The 16,370-nt window shown below is 45.4% G+C and overlaps 1 long non-coding RNA gene across 20 annotated transcripts in view; it reads left to right on the top strand.

The window, feature by feature from the left end:
• Positions 1-16,370, top strand: part of LOC142827195 (uncharacterized) — a 58,653-nt gene that overhangs the window by 7,811 nt on the left and 34,472 nt on the right. For 15 of the 20 annotated variants that reach the window (XR_012901701.1, XR_012901708.1, XR_012901705.1 and 12 more), the window contains one exon: positions 4,243-4,335. This is a non-coding gene — a long non-coding RNA (uncharacterized LOC142827195). Of the gene's footprint in view, positions 1-3,869; positions 3,955-4,242; positions 4,336-13,787; positions 15,494-16,370 lie in introns of all 20 variants that reach the window. The other 5 variants (XR_012901696.1, XR_012901711.1, XR_012901713.1 and 2 more) reach the window with 2 other exon arrangements.

Here is a 16,370-nt window from a genome sequence, read left to right as displayed (position 1 = left end):
CTCTAGCTATAACGATGTATAGCTCATATGGGTCTGGGCATAGAGAGGAGTAAAGGGGTAATGTGTCAAATTCCCCCTCTAAGCTTGGGAGAGGCAGCACAGTTGATATGGGTGCGCCAGCTGAGAAATCCTTTCCTCTCACTCCTCGTGCATTCTTTTGGCACAGAGGCACTGCTGCTTGTAAGTTACATTTCTTACCATAGGGAGGATTTCTTTTTGCTTTTCTGAGCTTCAATTTTATCCTTCAGGGCTTTAATTTCTTTTCTGTTAATCTGTTAAATGCTTACAGGTCCTTGGACCATGATGCACATACATATAGTGGGTGCTTTTCTGCAGTATGCTTAGACTAATCCCCATTCATTTTAGTTATTCAGGGGAGTATTTTGTCCACTCCTTGTTTGTTCAGTGGCTTATAAGAAACTAAATCTACACACTCCAAAGAAGGGGTCTGCTGCGTCTAGAGTGTCAGACTTTATTAGCAGCTTATGAAATAAGGGGAGTCGTCACTCCCTCACATATCCGCTCGGCCTCAAGGTTCGGCTGACCTCCCCTTGCATTTAAGACCTTGTCAGCGGCATTCACTCCTCATACATCAATTTGCATTCATTCAGATGAGTGATTATAAATGTGGTTTTTAACATACTATCAGTAGGAGAAATAGGATTATCTCTAGCAGGAAAAGGAGCACTCCTTGGGATTGAACAAATAATGACAGGGTATGACATACAAACACACAACACGTGGTCCGGAGAACGCAGAGGTTCAGCAGATCACACTTTCCAGCTGTAACAGCTACAGCTCACCGTCCGACCTTCCCAGTCCCTCCGGACAGGCGCTGGGTTCTTTCTCTTCCAGTCCTAGACTTGGGTGCTTTGGCTCCCAATCTGGCTGGGCTTAACTTCTAGCTCGGGCTCGGGCACCTTGCTCTCGACCCGGCTAACTTCCAGCTCGGGCTCGGGCACCTTGCTCTCGACCCGGCTGACTTACTTCCAGCTCAGGCTCGGGCACTTTGCTCTCGACTTGGCTGACTTATGGAGGCTGCGCGCGGCTTTCCTCCCTGCTTCTTCTTTTTGGTACCTCCTCGGGGAGTCCACACACGACTTAACTGTCCCTCTTTAGCTTCGTCTTTCAGACGTACTCTTAGGGATCAGCCTTTTTCCCCGAACTTCCATGTGTGGGCTTATGCCGTACGGTCTTTTCTTCTTGTAGTGTCTCTTGGTACTTTCACAATTACTGGCGGGGATTTGCACTATGCGAGAGTGTGTACGTTAAGTGCCTGTTGGGGGGCGTCCGCCAGGTCTTACAATGTTACGTGCAATGAGAGAGTGGGTCACCAGTTCGTGCTGCCTGCCGCCTTGCGTACTCGGCCAATCCCGAGCTTAACGTACGGCTCAATCACTCCCTGGTGATTTATCCAGTCTCTCCGTAACGAGCCCCTTAGTTCTAACAGTACACAACCCTCTTGTGCTCGTCCCCAGTGGGGGGGGTTAGATGTTCCTCCCTCCCTCTTTCAGGCCTGCCTCATATACTTGGTTCACCTTCATCCAGGTATCTCATGCCTCAATGGGAACGGAACTAGGATGTGTCTGAAGGAAACCAGAGACGTCAACCCCTAGACCTAATGAGGTGGTAAATTAAATATACTCACCTCTCTTGGGTTTCAGTCTCCAGCTCCCGATCAGCTCACAAGCCTGTATCCCGGACGAGCCCCCAAACTGTTGGAAATAAGCCAGGACACTCTGGATGCAGGTGAAAACAAGCGGAGGATTTATTATACATCAGCTGATGGAGTGACACGCAGGGGTTACCCTGGTGAACACTGGTTAATTAACACAATACAATAGATTATATAGTCAGCAGGTGGACGGAGGAAAAATGATTTGATAGGTCTAGCAGCAAGACGAAATGAGCACATAAGCCAATAGAACTACTAAAGATTACATAATATCTCCGCCCATTGCAAAGTAACAGCTCGTTAATTAATATACAGGTGGTTATTGTTCAAATGCCAAAACATGTCAGCAAAACAGTAATAACATTTTAGTCTGCATAGATGATGATGTTGCTATAGCAGGCGGGTATGGCCTTGAGTTGGTGCAGCACTTGGTTCTCAGGCTTATTATCTAGGAGTGAAGCAAGACAGTTTAAGCAAATTTTATGAATGTTATCTTAAGCAAAATGTGTTACATTACCAACTGAGACCCTTTTCGAGTGTTTTAGAACGTGATTGCTATGGTGCCCAGGGTCTTTTACTGTCTGCAGTTCTTATCCTGACTGTGGTGTTCCTAGGCCTTAATCCTAGAATGGAGTTATTCTGTTTAGAGGCCTACTAGCACATTTAGGGCTGCCTCAGTTTACCCTACAATCAGCCACCTGAGAGAGTTTGAATGAAGAATGTTTCTGAAATAATACACACACAATAGTCTAGGATGGATAAGTAAAGGAAATAAGATAAAAATATGCTTGTCATGACCGATCAAGACTGAAGATAGTGTCCCACAGCAATCTGTCTGCCAAGAAATAGTCACGTTCCGTGCAGATTCTGTTCTTCCAGATCTGTATATATCAGAGGATCATGCATCCTGTCCTTGCAACACTTAGGACAAGAGTGCAGAGCTGTGCAGGCTCCATGCATCTGCATAGGTCCTGGGACTAGAATGCTGTTGCAGCCGGGGGGGGGGGGGGGGAAATGAGTGGGTACTTACTTAGCACCCACCAGCAGCCAAGCTCCCTCCCTTTTTCCAGAGCCTCCCACCAGCCAGCAGCCCTGCTGATCAACTCCTCCCCCTCCCTTCCAGTGTTTCCTGCACATTGCAGAACAGCTGTGAGGGAGGGGGAGGAGTGTTGGTGAGGGATGCACTTGGGGGTGCGAGTGGGAAGGAGTAGAAGTGGGGCTTTGGGGCAAAGGGTGGATGGAGACAGGGCTAGGGTATGGATGTAAGCGACTAGTTGATTATCTGATAAACAAATGCTTTTTGGATAGTCAAGTAGTGACTTGACTAGTCACTTCCTTCCCTCCCCCTCGCCCCCGCCTCTCTCAGAGAGCGGCAGCAATGGGGGAAGCAGGATCCTGTGCTGGGGGGAGCCAGTTTAAAAGCTGGTTCACCGCAGCACTGTCTCCGTGGGGAGAAGAGGCAGGGGCGCAGAAGGGAACTGGCAGCGCTTCCGCCTTTGAAATGTAGCAAGAGCAGGGCTCTTGCTAAACTTCCAAAGCAGAAGCGCTGCGGAGAGCCTGCGGTGAGCTGGGGATTCAAACAGTCCCCCGCGGTCCTGGCGGCACTTTGCTTTTGAAATGTACAAGAGCCCTCCCGGGACTCTTGTACATTTCAAAAGCAGGGAGCATGGGGCCAGCAGGGGACTGCTTGAGGGCTCTGCTAGATTTCAAAGGTGGAGGTGTCCTCATTGACTAATCGAATAGTCGATGCATATTAGATTGACTATTCGATTAGTTGATTAAATGTAACATGCCTGTGGTAGAGTAGGAAGAGAAGGGGCAGTGCGTGGTAGGCATTGAGCGCACTTTTGATAGGAAGTTAGTTCCTATGCCACACGCCCGGCTTGAAGTGGTTTTCATTATGTATAGGGTTTATAGTTTCGTTCAATGGCTCTCAGCACTCCCTCCACAGAAATAGCTCCATCAGCCCTGTGCAGCCATGGAGTCCTAGGGCTGGAAGAGACCTCAGGAGGTCATCAAGTCCAACCCTATGCCCAAGGCAGGACCAACCCCAACTAAATCATCCCAGCCAGGGCTTTGTCAAGCCAGGACTTAAAAACCTCTAGGGATGGAGATTCCACCACCTCCCTAGGTAACCCATTCCAGTGCTTCACCACCCTCCTAGTGAAATAGTTTTTCCTATTATCCAACCTAGACCTCCCCCACTGTAACTTGAGACCATTGCTCCTTGTTCTGCCATCCCTCACGACAGATGTCAGACAGCTAGAAGGGATGCACAGGTTTGTGGGATTTTTTTTTAAAGGTGTGGAAATTATGGGATGTAGATATTATGGGATGGAAACAATGGTTGGGGACAGCTCTCCATGATGCATTGCCCTGTACGTCAACACAAGCACTCTTAGTGAGAATGCATTCATGCAAGCAATATACTAACTGTCGGCTTTATACCAATATAACTTGCATAACTCAAAGTGTATGTGACTAAGATATGGCCTCAGTTTTCCACTCTTCAAAGAGCTGCATATGGAACTCTTTATATATCTGATCAAGGCCCTTCTCACCCACAGGTATATCTGATGGAAAATGGCAAATTGAGAAATAGACATCCCCCTCACAATCCCTCTAGATGGGCTGAATCTATCTAGAAGCTAAGTAGTAAGGTGAGTGAAAATTCTTACCTTTTAGTTCTGAGAACATTGCTTTATCAGAGAATAATCTTTGATAATAGAACAAACTGTTCCAGCTATTTAAAATTATTCAGTGGCTGTCTGCATAAAAAGTGACTTTCCAGCTGAGGAAGGTACCACTAGTCTTATAGGCATTTTAGGGATTGTTTACACTTGGAATAATAGTTTCATAAGTGCCTACATCCCTCTTTCAAAAGTGATTTGGGCACTCTAGAGTGTATCTCACTTAAACACTTTGACCCAATGTAACTCTGTGGTTGGCATTATAAAAGTGCAAAATAGGGCATTATACCAGACCAACTTAATTTGGTAACTTACTAGAAAAAATCTTGTCAAATTTACACCAATGCATTACATTCACTCTGGAGGTGTTAACCAGCATAACTAAAAGTATCTAGTATAATCTTAGCAACAAGTGCTGATCCTGCAACATAATCTATATTAAGAGAGTTCTCCGTTCATTCAGATCCTCATTGAAGTCTAAGGGATTCCATACAGCCGCAGGGGTCTGACCATGTGTATCCATTGTAGGACTGAGGTTGAATATGCCTCTTACTTCTCTCTAGCTGGAACGCTGCCCTCCTCAGGTCAACATGACTTAACATTTACATTGACATTCCTCTTTTTTTCTTATAAATTGAATCTGTAAGTTGTAATTAGTTATGTACAAGTGACTAATATCAGCAGAATTAATTTGGCTTGGGGGTGGTTTATTTAACAGATTTGGAAAGATCCAGTTTTGTAGAGGGATAAAAATGGAATTTTAGAACTAAGTAATTGGCTTTGTCTCAGTCAATTTTATGTTTTAGTGGAAAATAAATATCACACTGCAAAGGAAGTATCAACAACCGAATGTTTTTACGGCTAGTGTATCTTTTCTTTGGGATGTGACACACACACCTGTGTGTGTGTGTGTGTGTGTGTGTGTGTGTGTGTGTGTGTGTGTGTGTGTGTGTGTGTCACTCACTCACACATATAACGTAAACATTTCCTGCAGGACAACAGAGAAAATAAGACCCAGAATATCTTACTGCCCCTGTATAAAACTATGGTACGCCCACATCTTGAATACTGTGTACAGATGTGGTCTCCTCACCTCAAAAAAGATATTTTGGCCTTGGAAAGGGTTCAGAAAAGGGCAACTAAAATGATTAGGGGTTTGGAACGGGTCCCATATGAGGAGAGGCTAAAGAGACTGGGACTTTTCAGTTTAGAAAAGAGGAGACTGAGGGGGGATATGATAGAGGTCTATAAAATCATGAGTGGTGTGGAGAGGGCTGATAAAGAAAAGTTACTTATTAGTTCCCATAATAGAACAACTAGAGGACACCAAATGAAATTAATGGGTAGCAGGTTTAAAACTAATAAAAGAAAGTTCTTCTTCACACAGCGTGTAGTCAACCTGTGGAACTCCTTGCCAGAGGAGGCTGTGAAGGCTAGGACTATAATAGAGTTTAAATAGAAGCTGGATAAATTCATGGAGGTTAGGTCCATAAAAGGCTATTAGCCAGGGGATAAAATGGTGTCCTTGGCCTCTGTTTGTCAGAGGCTGGAGAGGGATGGCAGGAGACAAATCGCTTGATCATTGTCTTCGGTCCACCCTCTCTGGGGCACTTGGTGCTGGCCACTGTCGGTAGACAGGATACTGGGCTAGATGGATCTTTGGTCTGACCCAGTACGGCCGTTCTTATGCTCTTATGTAGAGTGAGGTCAGCACATCACACACGTTGCCTCGCCCCGCCCCCAGCTGCAGGCCATGATCTCCACTCCCCCACTCCTGGGGCTCAAATGCTCTGGGCTCTGCTGGCCCCTCATGGGCAGAAGCATTAGCCATGGTGGGGCTCCCCTCCCCAGTAGCAGGCCTGGGACTCAGTCCTAACCAGCCACTGGGGGCAGAGCTGGTGCTGGCGTGGCCTGGGCTGGGGGTAGGAGGGATAAAAGTCTGGCGGGGAGGGGTGGGGGGGGGGGGGAGAGCTGGGGCTTGTGCAGCCTGGGCCTAATGAGGAGAGAGGGTGCAGGAGGGGAAAGGGCCAGACGGGGGAAGAGCCAGGGCTGGCATGGCCTGGGCTGATGGGTTTCGGGGCGGGGGGGGGAGGGAAGAACCGGGACTGCCTACCCCCAGAGAGAGGGGGGTTGGCAAGAGCAGCGAGCAAGAAGCACAGCCCCCCTAGTTTCTTTTTAAAAAAATAAGTAGAATCATCCTTAGATATCTTATTTTTGTTGTATTTTTGTGTCCACCCATTTTCCAAAGCTAATTTCTCCTCACCTTCTACTGAGCAATAAACAACACATTTAATTTCCCCAAGAGATCTTTGTAGGAAGAGGAATCAGCTCAGATCACAAATCCAGATTTTAGGCTGAGGAAGACCCCAGATTCAGGGAATGATCCAAAACCTATTGAAGGGAATATCAGCAATATCAAGTACCAGTTTGGATCTTCAAAAATCTATGGCTTCAATTCAGTAATAAGCTCCTTACAGATGTGCATCCTTGATTTTGCTTGCATGAAGCTCATTGCAGTATTGGGGCTTAAGATCCCAAGGCAGGTTTTCTCAAACCATTGGTTCATAAGATAATTTTTATGTTGCGTTATTGTCTAACGGAATCTTCTCCCATACTGTTGCATGAGGTACTTTTTCTCCCATTGCGGAGCACATTACATCCTAGACAACTTACGTGGAAAATTTTTAGGAAAGTATGGCTTTTTAGTTGCATTATGTATGCTAGATGCTATATCCTTTTTCAGAAGAGTTAATCACACAGGGTACTTTGCGTCTTCATTTCTTCTTCCCTGTATTCTCTTTCTCTCAGATGGAGTGGGAAGTGGTAAAACTGATCAGAGAGTATTTGTTCTTTCTTTTGCATGCACAACTAATAGGCCAGATTCAGCATCCTTGGCAGTTAATGAGCAGACCCCTATTTACCTCATTGAACACTGGATTAGGACCATAGTGCATAAGAAATTGTGTGTAAATAAACAATGGCTAAAGTTACCCAAACATTTTATTTCTGGCAGATGTTTTGTTCTGTGATACTGAGCTTTCACATCAGGCATTGTCTGCAGTTGTAATGTTGGCTAGTATGATACAAACACACACAAAAATTCACTTTTATGAACAGTTGTTCATTGTTTCTAACGAACAATTTATTTTGATGTACTGAAAAAGAAAAGCAACAGTGGCATCCTGTGGTCTATATTATTAATGGCAGGGGTGTGTGCATTTTCCAGAACAGAGTCCATATTTCTTTACGGAATGGTGGGAAATTGAGTTTTCAGTGAATGTTAAAAAAAAAAAAAAAAACTTCTATACATACAGTGCAAATCTCTGGATTTCTATCAGTCTTTCACTAGCAATTTTGATGTCTTTGTTTTGTTCTTTTTTCCTTGTTTTGTTGTGTGCTTTTGCTGTCGGTATTCCTGCAATGTAAAAAGCCAGTAGCATAATTAAAGTTTGTGAAACTCTGTAGAGCTAACAGCACCTGGAAGATCAGCAACTGGTCTTTGGTATCTGATCACTGTATAGCCTAGCTGTCCAACAGCAAACTCACAAATACAATTGCTTGAAGTATTGTGCCTTTTATTTATATTCTCTCCGATTATTTATTCAAATAACAGAAAACAAAAAATGTTAAATCAGATTCTTAATTTAGTGACCGAGAACAAAGACTGATACTGGAACATTCTCAAAGGTTGTATGTAAGATGCAATGGCAAAAGCTGTTAAATTTAAGGTTGCCTAGTGATAAGTTGTCCCATTGCAGAACATTGAAGTGAGCAAACCTCAAATTTCTGAAAACGCACAGCAAAGATTGAGAGTTTATCTGAGTAAGTATCAGGCAGTTGTATAAGTTAGGGATGTTAGAGTATAGTTGAATAGTCGTGTTACCTCATGAAAACTTAGCGTTTACATGACTGAGGGCCAGCAGCCAGTGTGCTGTAGCCCCACTCCCAGGGAGCCCCCTGCAATCCTGCAGGATGGCAGGCAGGAGCTGGTCCACAAGAAGAGCCAGTTTAAAAAACAGCTCTCCATGAAGACAGACTGGCTGCCTGCCACCCTATGCTGCTGCCTCTGTAACAGAGGCAGCAGCGAGGGGTGGCAGCAGCCCCGGTCTGCGGGGGTTTCTGAGCTCCCCATGAACAGAGGTTGCTCCATGGGAGCTCAGAAACACCACCACCCCCTGCAGACAGGGCTGCTTTGTGAGATGCAGAGCAGCCTCTGTCCACAGGGAGCTCAGGCCTGCTGTGAACAAAGGCTGCCTCATGGCAGCCTCCCTTGCCCTTGCACTGCTGCCTCTCATAGAGGCAGGTGAAAGGGCAGGTGGCACCGTGGAGCCGGTGCTGGGGAGAACCAGCTGTAGGAGGCAGTAAGGGGAGGGGCAGGCAGGTGCACCAAGCCAGCAAGTGTGGGGAGTTGGATTGAAAGCCGGTTCCCTGTGCATATTGACTCCAGCTTACCCCCCGACCCTCTGCGCTGCTGCCTCTCTATCAAAGGCAGCAATGCGACGGTAGAGTGGGCAGGCAGATCTGGTGCTCGTGGGGAGTTGCCTTAAGCTGGTTCCTCATGGGCATTGGCTCCCGAACTCCCCTCTCCTTGCTGCCTCTGATGCAGAGGCAGTAAGGGTGGGAAATGCATGTAAAGGACAGGATAAGCCCAGGCTTATCAGTTAATCATGTAGTTGTCTACACAATGACATCCCTAGTAAAAGTCTGTGAAGTAGTTGGTAAATTGTACACATGTGGTATTCTTTTTGGTAGTTGGCTAAGTGTGTGAGTGTACTTTGGGATCTAGAATTTCCTCAGTCTAAAATTGCTAAGGGCCAGTGGGAGTATGTGGTTTATTAAATCTTTTCTCAAAAAGTGTAGAGGGAAGTGGCCTGGGCAACATTTTTTCCCTCCTTTTCTTTCCTGTTTATCCTTTATTAGTGTTGGATGGAATCCTGCAGATGACACTTGCTTTTATAATCAAGTAATAGTCTCATTAAGCTGTTATCACCTGGGATATCAATAGATCATGCAAACTTTGGGAAAAATTCAAACAAGGTTGGTGCCCAAAAATAGCTATTCATAGTACCGTATTTTCTGGCGTATAGGGCAACTGGGCGTATAAGATGAACCCCTAATTTTTTAATTAAAAGATAGAGTTTCATCTTATACCCCAGCGCCCCTCCTCCTCCTTTGCTCCCGGTGTCCCTGGTCTGCTGGAGATGGTCCCCAGCAGACCAGAGGCACCGGGAGCAAAGCCGCAGCAGCTTTGCAAAGCCTTGGGGGAAGCTGGCGGCGGGGCATCCCAGGCGTGCCTGGGATGTATACCCGGCGTACAAGACGACCCCCGATTTTTGGGGGATGTTTTTTAACATCAAAAGTCGTCTTGTACGCCGGAATATACGGTAGTTACTAAGTTAAGACGACATCTAGGTCACCAAAACTGTAACAAAAAAAATCACCCATTCATCCAGAACACCTTTAGACAAACTTTTAAAATTCTTATTCCCCCTTCCTTAGCTACTTCTATTAATAATCAGGACTTTATGCCTAGGAAGTATCAAAGTGGTTATTTGTTATGGGTAAGAGGTGAAGCTTACTTGATATGGACAGCTTTTGAGTCCTTTTATGAAATCCTGTCAAGAGATATGTAATAATGTAAAGATCCCATATTTTCAGTATTTGCAAGTCAAACATTTTATTGTGAAATCTGGATAGAAGGTGGGTATATCTAGATCTTTATATTTGAGGACAAAATGTTTAATTTCTAAGATGTATACCATTTGATTGAAAAAGATGCAAATATGACAGATGGACAAAGAAATTGGTGTGTGTGTGTGTATATGGAAAAGAGAATATACAACTTGAATTTTGGTAGGACATAAAGAGAATTTTTATAAATTATTATGTAGATGGCATCTGACTCCAGTTAAGATCATATTTTTTGTTACTGGTGAGATGCTGTGTTGAAGGGGCTGGGTGAAAAGGGGAACATACTTGCACATGTGGTAGATGTCTCCAGGAATTAGACAGTTTTGGGAGGAAATTATTAAAGAGATTCATCTTATGTCAGCTTCCTAGGGAATCCCCTGACTCGGTTACTTAATGTTCCAGTAAAAGATCTACATTTTAAATAAAATGACAAATTAATTTATTTGTATTGTTAGTTAGCAATACTTTGTATTGCACATTATTTGAAAAATGTGACTTCTGTCTGATTATGGTATAGTAAATTATGGACTGTCCTCGTAACACAAACTTTCACACCATATCCAGACAGAAGAGAAAAGCCAAAAAGGGGATAGGTATTTAGAAACAGGCAGTCCCTGGGTTACGTACAAGATAGGGACTGTAGGTTTGTTCTTAAGTTGAATTTGTATGTAAGTCGGAACTGGTACATATTGTAGGGGAAACTCTAGCCAAACATTTCTCCAGAGCTCAGTTTTATTCTCCCACACCTCACGTCCCTCAGTCCTTTATTCTCAAGCTGAGGTGTCTGCTGAGAAAAGCTGCTCTGCGTCTCCCTGGTCTGCTGGGGGGAAGCAGCTAGTGCGGGGTTGCCTCACCCCGTCTGTAAGTAGGGATCCGTTGTAAGTCAGATCCATGTAACCCGGGGACTGCCTGTATTGGTTACCATTTTAAGCATGCTCAGAGGACCACGACTTCCTAAAGTCAGCAAACTGGAATCTTTTAGTCAGGTTCTTTAAATATTGACCTGATTTTGAATAAGTAATGCATAACCTAGTAAATTAATGTTTTATTGTAGCTTTGCCTTAATAAAAAGGTTTTCCTTTTATAATATACATTTTTTAAGTTTGGGTCTCTAAAAGAATTACTCGGTGTTATGTATTGCATTCAGTAAAATGGCACAAATTGAGACCATTTTGACTCATATTACATCAGTAATTTGATCGCTACCTATATGCAGAAAAAAAAACCACTTAAACTTTGAAAAATGGTTAGTTTTATCAGGGCTCTTATCTGAAATGTCTAGCTCAAATGACTCCATTTCACTCAGTAACTTCTACCTAATATGGCAGCACTCCTATAGAGGGAAAGCAAATTTTGAGTGAATCTAATTATACATATCAGTTTTATGGTACATAGAAAGATCAGCCTGGAAACATAAGTGAGGATGCAGCCTTAACTTTTTAGTACAGGCAGTCCCCGGGTTATGTACAAGATAGGGACTGTAGGTTTGTACGTAAGTTGAATTTGTACTTAAGTCGGAACTGGCGTCCAGATTCAGCCGCTGCTGAAACTGACCAGCGGCTGACTACAGGAAGCCCGAGGCAGAGTTTCTCTGCCCCAGGCTTCCTGGAATCAGCTGCTGATCAGTTTCAACAGCAGCTGAATCTGGACGCCTGGGACAGAGCAGCTGGGGCGCTGCTGGGTAGGTCCCCACAGCGCCGCACCTCGGCGCTGCAGCGATCAACCCGGCAGCGCCCCAGCTGCTCTACCCCAGGTGTCCCCAAGTCAGCTGCTGCTGAAACTGATCAGCGGCTGATTCCAGGAAGCCCGGGGCAGAGAAACTCTGCCTTGGGCTTCCTGTAGTCAGCCGCTGGTCAGTTTCAGCAGCGGCTGACTTGGGGACGCCTGGGGCAGAGCAGCTGGGGTGCTGCTGGGTTGGTTCAGTAGCGCCGCTCCTAGGTGCTACTGGAAAAACCCAGCAGCACCCCAGCTGCTCTGCCCCAGGCGTCCTGATTCAGCCGCTGCTGAAACTGACCAGCAGCGGCTGAATCAGGACGCCTGGGACAGAGCAGCGCGGGTGCTGCCGGGTTGGTCCAGTAGCGACGAGGAGCGGCGCTGCGGGACCAACCGGCAGCGCCCCAGCTGCTCTATTACAGGCGTCCTCGAGAAAAGCCAGGTCTGTTGGGGGGGGGGGGCGCACTAGCTGCGCCCTCCCCCCCCCCCCCCCCCAGCAGACCATGGAGACGCGGGCGGCGGGACCGATACGTGCCGCGGTGCTGCCGCCCGGGTCTGTGGCTTTGCTCCGCGTCTCCCTGGTCTGCTGGGCCCCCCCCAGCAGACCAGGGAGACGCGGAGCAGCTTTTCTCGCCCCTGAGGACGCGGGCAGCGGGACCGCGACGCATCTGGGCGGTCCCGCCGCCCGCATCCTCCGGGGCGAGAAAAGCCCCGTTCGTAAGTACGGATCCGACATAAGTCGGATCCACGTAACTCGGGGACTGCCTGTATAAAGATTGAACCTCCCAAATCTGGGGTTCTCTGGTCCGGTAACATCTGTGGTCCGGAAGGAAAGACCATAGATGTTGCTGGACAAGAGAGCTTCGGAGGCGAGGAACAGGAGACAGCTGGGAGTCCTGCAGGTGCTGGGGAACCCCAGCTAGGCTGGCAAGGGCTAGTCCAGTGGTAGGTAGGGAGTCCAGCCCTGGGGAACTGAAAGGAATCCCCGGACCCAGCCAGGAACCCCAGCAGCAGCAGGGCCGGCCGCAGGTGCAGGGAATCCTCTGCCGGTGGAGAGGGACCAGTGGCAGTTGGGGGGAATCTCAGCCTGAGGAGGCTGTCCCTAGGAGCCCCGGCTTGGGGCCAACAGCAGGGAAGGGAAGCCCACAGTCCAGAGGAGCTTTGACCTTCCCTGGTCCGGCAAACTCCATGGTTCAGATTCCAAGGGTTCCAGATCAGAGAGGTCTAACCTATAGGAACATCTTTGAGTAGATATGGGGCAGCATAAAGCCTTAAAGCCTATTTTAGCCCTTCAAGCACTGCAGTTGATACAAGTGCTCCTAGTGAGGACACACATGGCCAAAACAAGGAACAAAGTGTAGACATGCACAAGTGATGTAATTAATATGACAGCTGTATGCCAACCTAAGGTGTGGATGTGCCTCCCCTCCCCCCTTCATATGTGGTTTGTGGCCAGTATAAAAATCCTGCACTGAATCTGATGTTTTAAGCAGTTAATTTTAAGATATGGGGGACAGGAAAGTATTGATGTTGCAATTCTTGTAATCTGACATGTCAATCATATGAGACAGTGAAATATATGATAAAGTAAGGAAAGAAAAAGAGGTTTACAGGACCCCCTGTCTAATTTACAACTAGTTTGGTATGCACTGGTTGATTTGAATGACAAGTAAATAAATATGCCTGAACTATATTGTTCACTGGTCAGTATTCCCCTATGTACTGAATAAGGCAGCAGTCTTGCTGAAAATCTATGTAATTGAAGATTGCAAACCAGGTTCTAACCGCCCTCCCACACCCCCCCCCCCTCAAGTCTAGTTGTCTTGGACTGCGTCGGCCTCAAAATAACCAACACTTGCCTCAACGGAGTTGCTATGGATAACAGCGTAGTGGTAAAAAGAGGGAAATCTGAGGAATTAGGCTTTGTCTACCCTAACTCTTCACCCCCATTGATCTAACCTATGGGACTTCAGCTACGCAAATAGCATAGTAAAGTTGATATACTTACCTTACCACAGGGTCTTCTGTATGGTAAAGTCGTCAGAGGCTGCTCTGCCATCAACTCTGGCTACTCTTCTAATCCTGGTGATGTACTGGAGTCAACTGGAGAGTGCTCCAGAATCGATGTATTACCTCTAAGCAGACATAATAAATCAATTACCAGTGGATAGATTGCTGCAGCATTATTCCACCATTTAGTGAACTCAAGCCCTTAATGAATTTAGATATCTTGCCTACTGGGGTTAACCGTCTGCCATTTTAGGGTCCAAAAGAATGCACAGTTTTGGAACCTTAAGGGATTTTTCACAGCTTTAGATGCTGAGATAGCAACTGTGGTCAGAAATGCATTCTTTTACCACTCACTAGCAGTGATACTGTGCCCTTTCCTCTCAGATACAATCTCAGCCAGAGAGATTCATCTCTTCACTGCAAATATACTCTTCCTGCGACTAACAGTGAAAGCCACTTGAAAGTTCAGTGAATAGCAGACCAATAAGAGACTTATCATGCTTGTTTTCTGCGATACACTGTGGCTCTCTGTCCACTTTCGAAGTTGTTTCAAGATCGTGGTCTTTAACCTTCATATTCTTGAATGGGTTATGGAATAACTATCTTAAACAGTCAATCACCACCTCTCCAGCATACATCAACAACTGTGGTCAATAAGGATTCCTTAGGCCTCAGTAGGAGTATTGTCCAGGTCTGGGCACCAGATTTCAAGAAAAATGTGGACAAACTGACCAAAGCCTGGAAAAGAGCAACAAAAATTATTAAAGGTCTGGAAAACATGAGCTATGAGGGAAAATTGAAAAGCTTGGGTTTGTTTAGTCTGGAGAAAGGAAGACTGAGAGGACAAGTTTTCAAGTTCGCAGAAGATTGTTGCAAGGAAGAGGGAGAAAAATTGTTCTCATTAGCCTCTAGTCTAGGGATAAGACAAGAAGCAACTGCAGCAAGGGAGGTTTAGGTTGGACATGAGGATAAACTTCCTAACTGTCAGGGTGGTTAAGAACTGGAATAAATTGCCTAAAGAGGTTCTGGTATCTCCTGTAGATTTTTAAAAATCACTGTAGATTTTTAAGTGCAGGGTAGACAAACACCTGTCAGGGATGGTCTGTCAATACTTAGTTCATCAGTGCAGGAGAGTGGATTAAATGACCTCTTGAGGTCCCTTCCAGTCCTATGATTCTATGGAGGGTTTGGAAGATAGTCTGTGTGGACCATGGGAAGAGCGTGAGTGGCTTTGGAATTCACCTGTAGTGGAAATCAAGGTGAGCCTGCCTCAGTCATCTTTGCAAGGGGAGTTGGTGACAGGCCTTTCAATAGCCTAATCTCCCAAATCCCTCTTTTTAAGAGGAAGAGGTGAGAAATGGGGTCTTTCAAAGCCTATCCTTCCCCTCTGATTCCTTCTGCATTGGATCTAGAGGTACAAACTTCTGCATATCCATTATCATTCACCTGAGCTATTCAATCCCCACTTCTCCAGCCATTAAATCTAAAATAAGCAAAGATAAAACTGGAGAAAATATGGACTTGTCAACATGACAGTTCATGTTAAACCTATTTTGTACTGCATTCTAACGGACTAACCGCTACAAGCACAAAATAAAGTGACTTTAACTTTTCTTTCTTCATTTTCATCAGTGTCCAGAAGGATGTTGCATCTAAGGTTCATATGTATTTTATGTGATTCTACCTTAATGGGTGAAAAGTGGACTTCAGTAGTGTAAGTGGTTTCCTACTCTCCATACACTGAATTTCTTGTGGGCATCAAATTTCCTGTTGCATGTTGCAGTCATAGAAGTTCCCTTCCTTGGAGATTGACTCACACAGAAATAGAGAATAGGGGCTTGAGACAAAAGTTTAAGGAACACTTATGACATAAAATGTTTTGCAGGACCTGCATATTAGTCTGTTCCCCATTCAATCACTGGTCTGCCCCTGAAATAAACATACTTGAAAAAATGTTTAAACTTATTGGACTGCAATAATGCTAAAACATGCTCCTTTTTGTCAGTTAAACTGACAGCTCAGATAAGAGGAGCTGGTTTCAGTATCATTTGTTGCACAATAAACCACGATTGAAGAAAGAAACAGCACCCTGTCATATGAGTTTCCTTTAACTGTCAAAAGTGCTATTTTTAGTGTGATTTGCTATCTAACTTTTTTTTCCCTTAATCATCTCTCCCAATTTTCTCTCAGTATTTAGCCCTCCATCTACTTCTTTCCAGTACAGATCCTGCTGGTAGCGTGGTTGCTTTTAGCAGTAATTTGTCAAAAATCTCTCAATGTATGTATTTGTTGGGACTCAACTATTGTAGCACTGGTACAGAAATGCAGTTCTCATCACCATCCTGGGATCCACAAAGTCTGAATTAGGCTCCTAGGCACCTTATACACTGAATGGGGTGGGAGGCTAAGAAGGGGAAGTCACACTTAGAATACAATCTGTAATAGTTGGAATAATGGAAGTTGCTGACGAGAGGCCTGTGTCCTGACCCCTGCTGCTCTTTCAGAGATAGGTGCCTAAATGCGGTGTGCAGAAAGAGGCCTCATTTTGCTAGCAATCCTCTGCTGGAAGCAGGTTATGTAGACACCTATGC

The sequence above is a fragment of the Pelodiscus sinensis genome, chromosome 2, assembly GCF_049634645.1.
Source record: "Pelodiscus sinensis isolate JC-2024 chromosome 2, ASM4963464v1, whole genome shotgun sequence".
NCBI classification, from domain to species: domain Eukaryota; kingdom Metazoa; phylum Chordata; order Testudines; family Trionychidae; genus Pelodiscus; species Pelodiscus sinensis.
This window is presented reverse-complemented; position numbering and strand designations above follow the sequence as displayed.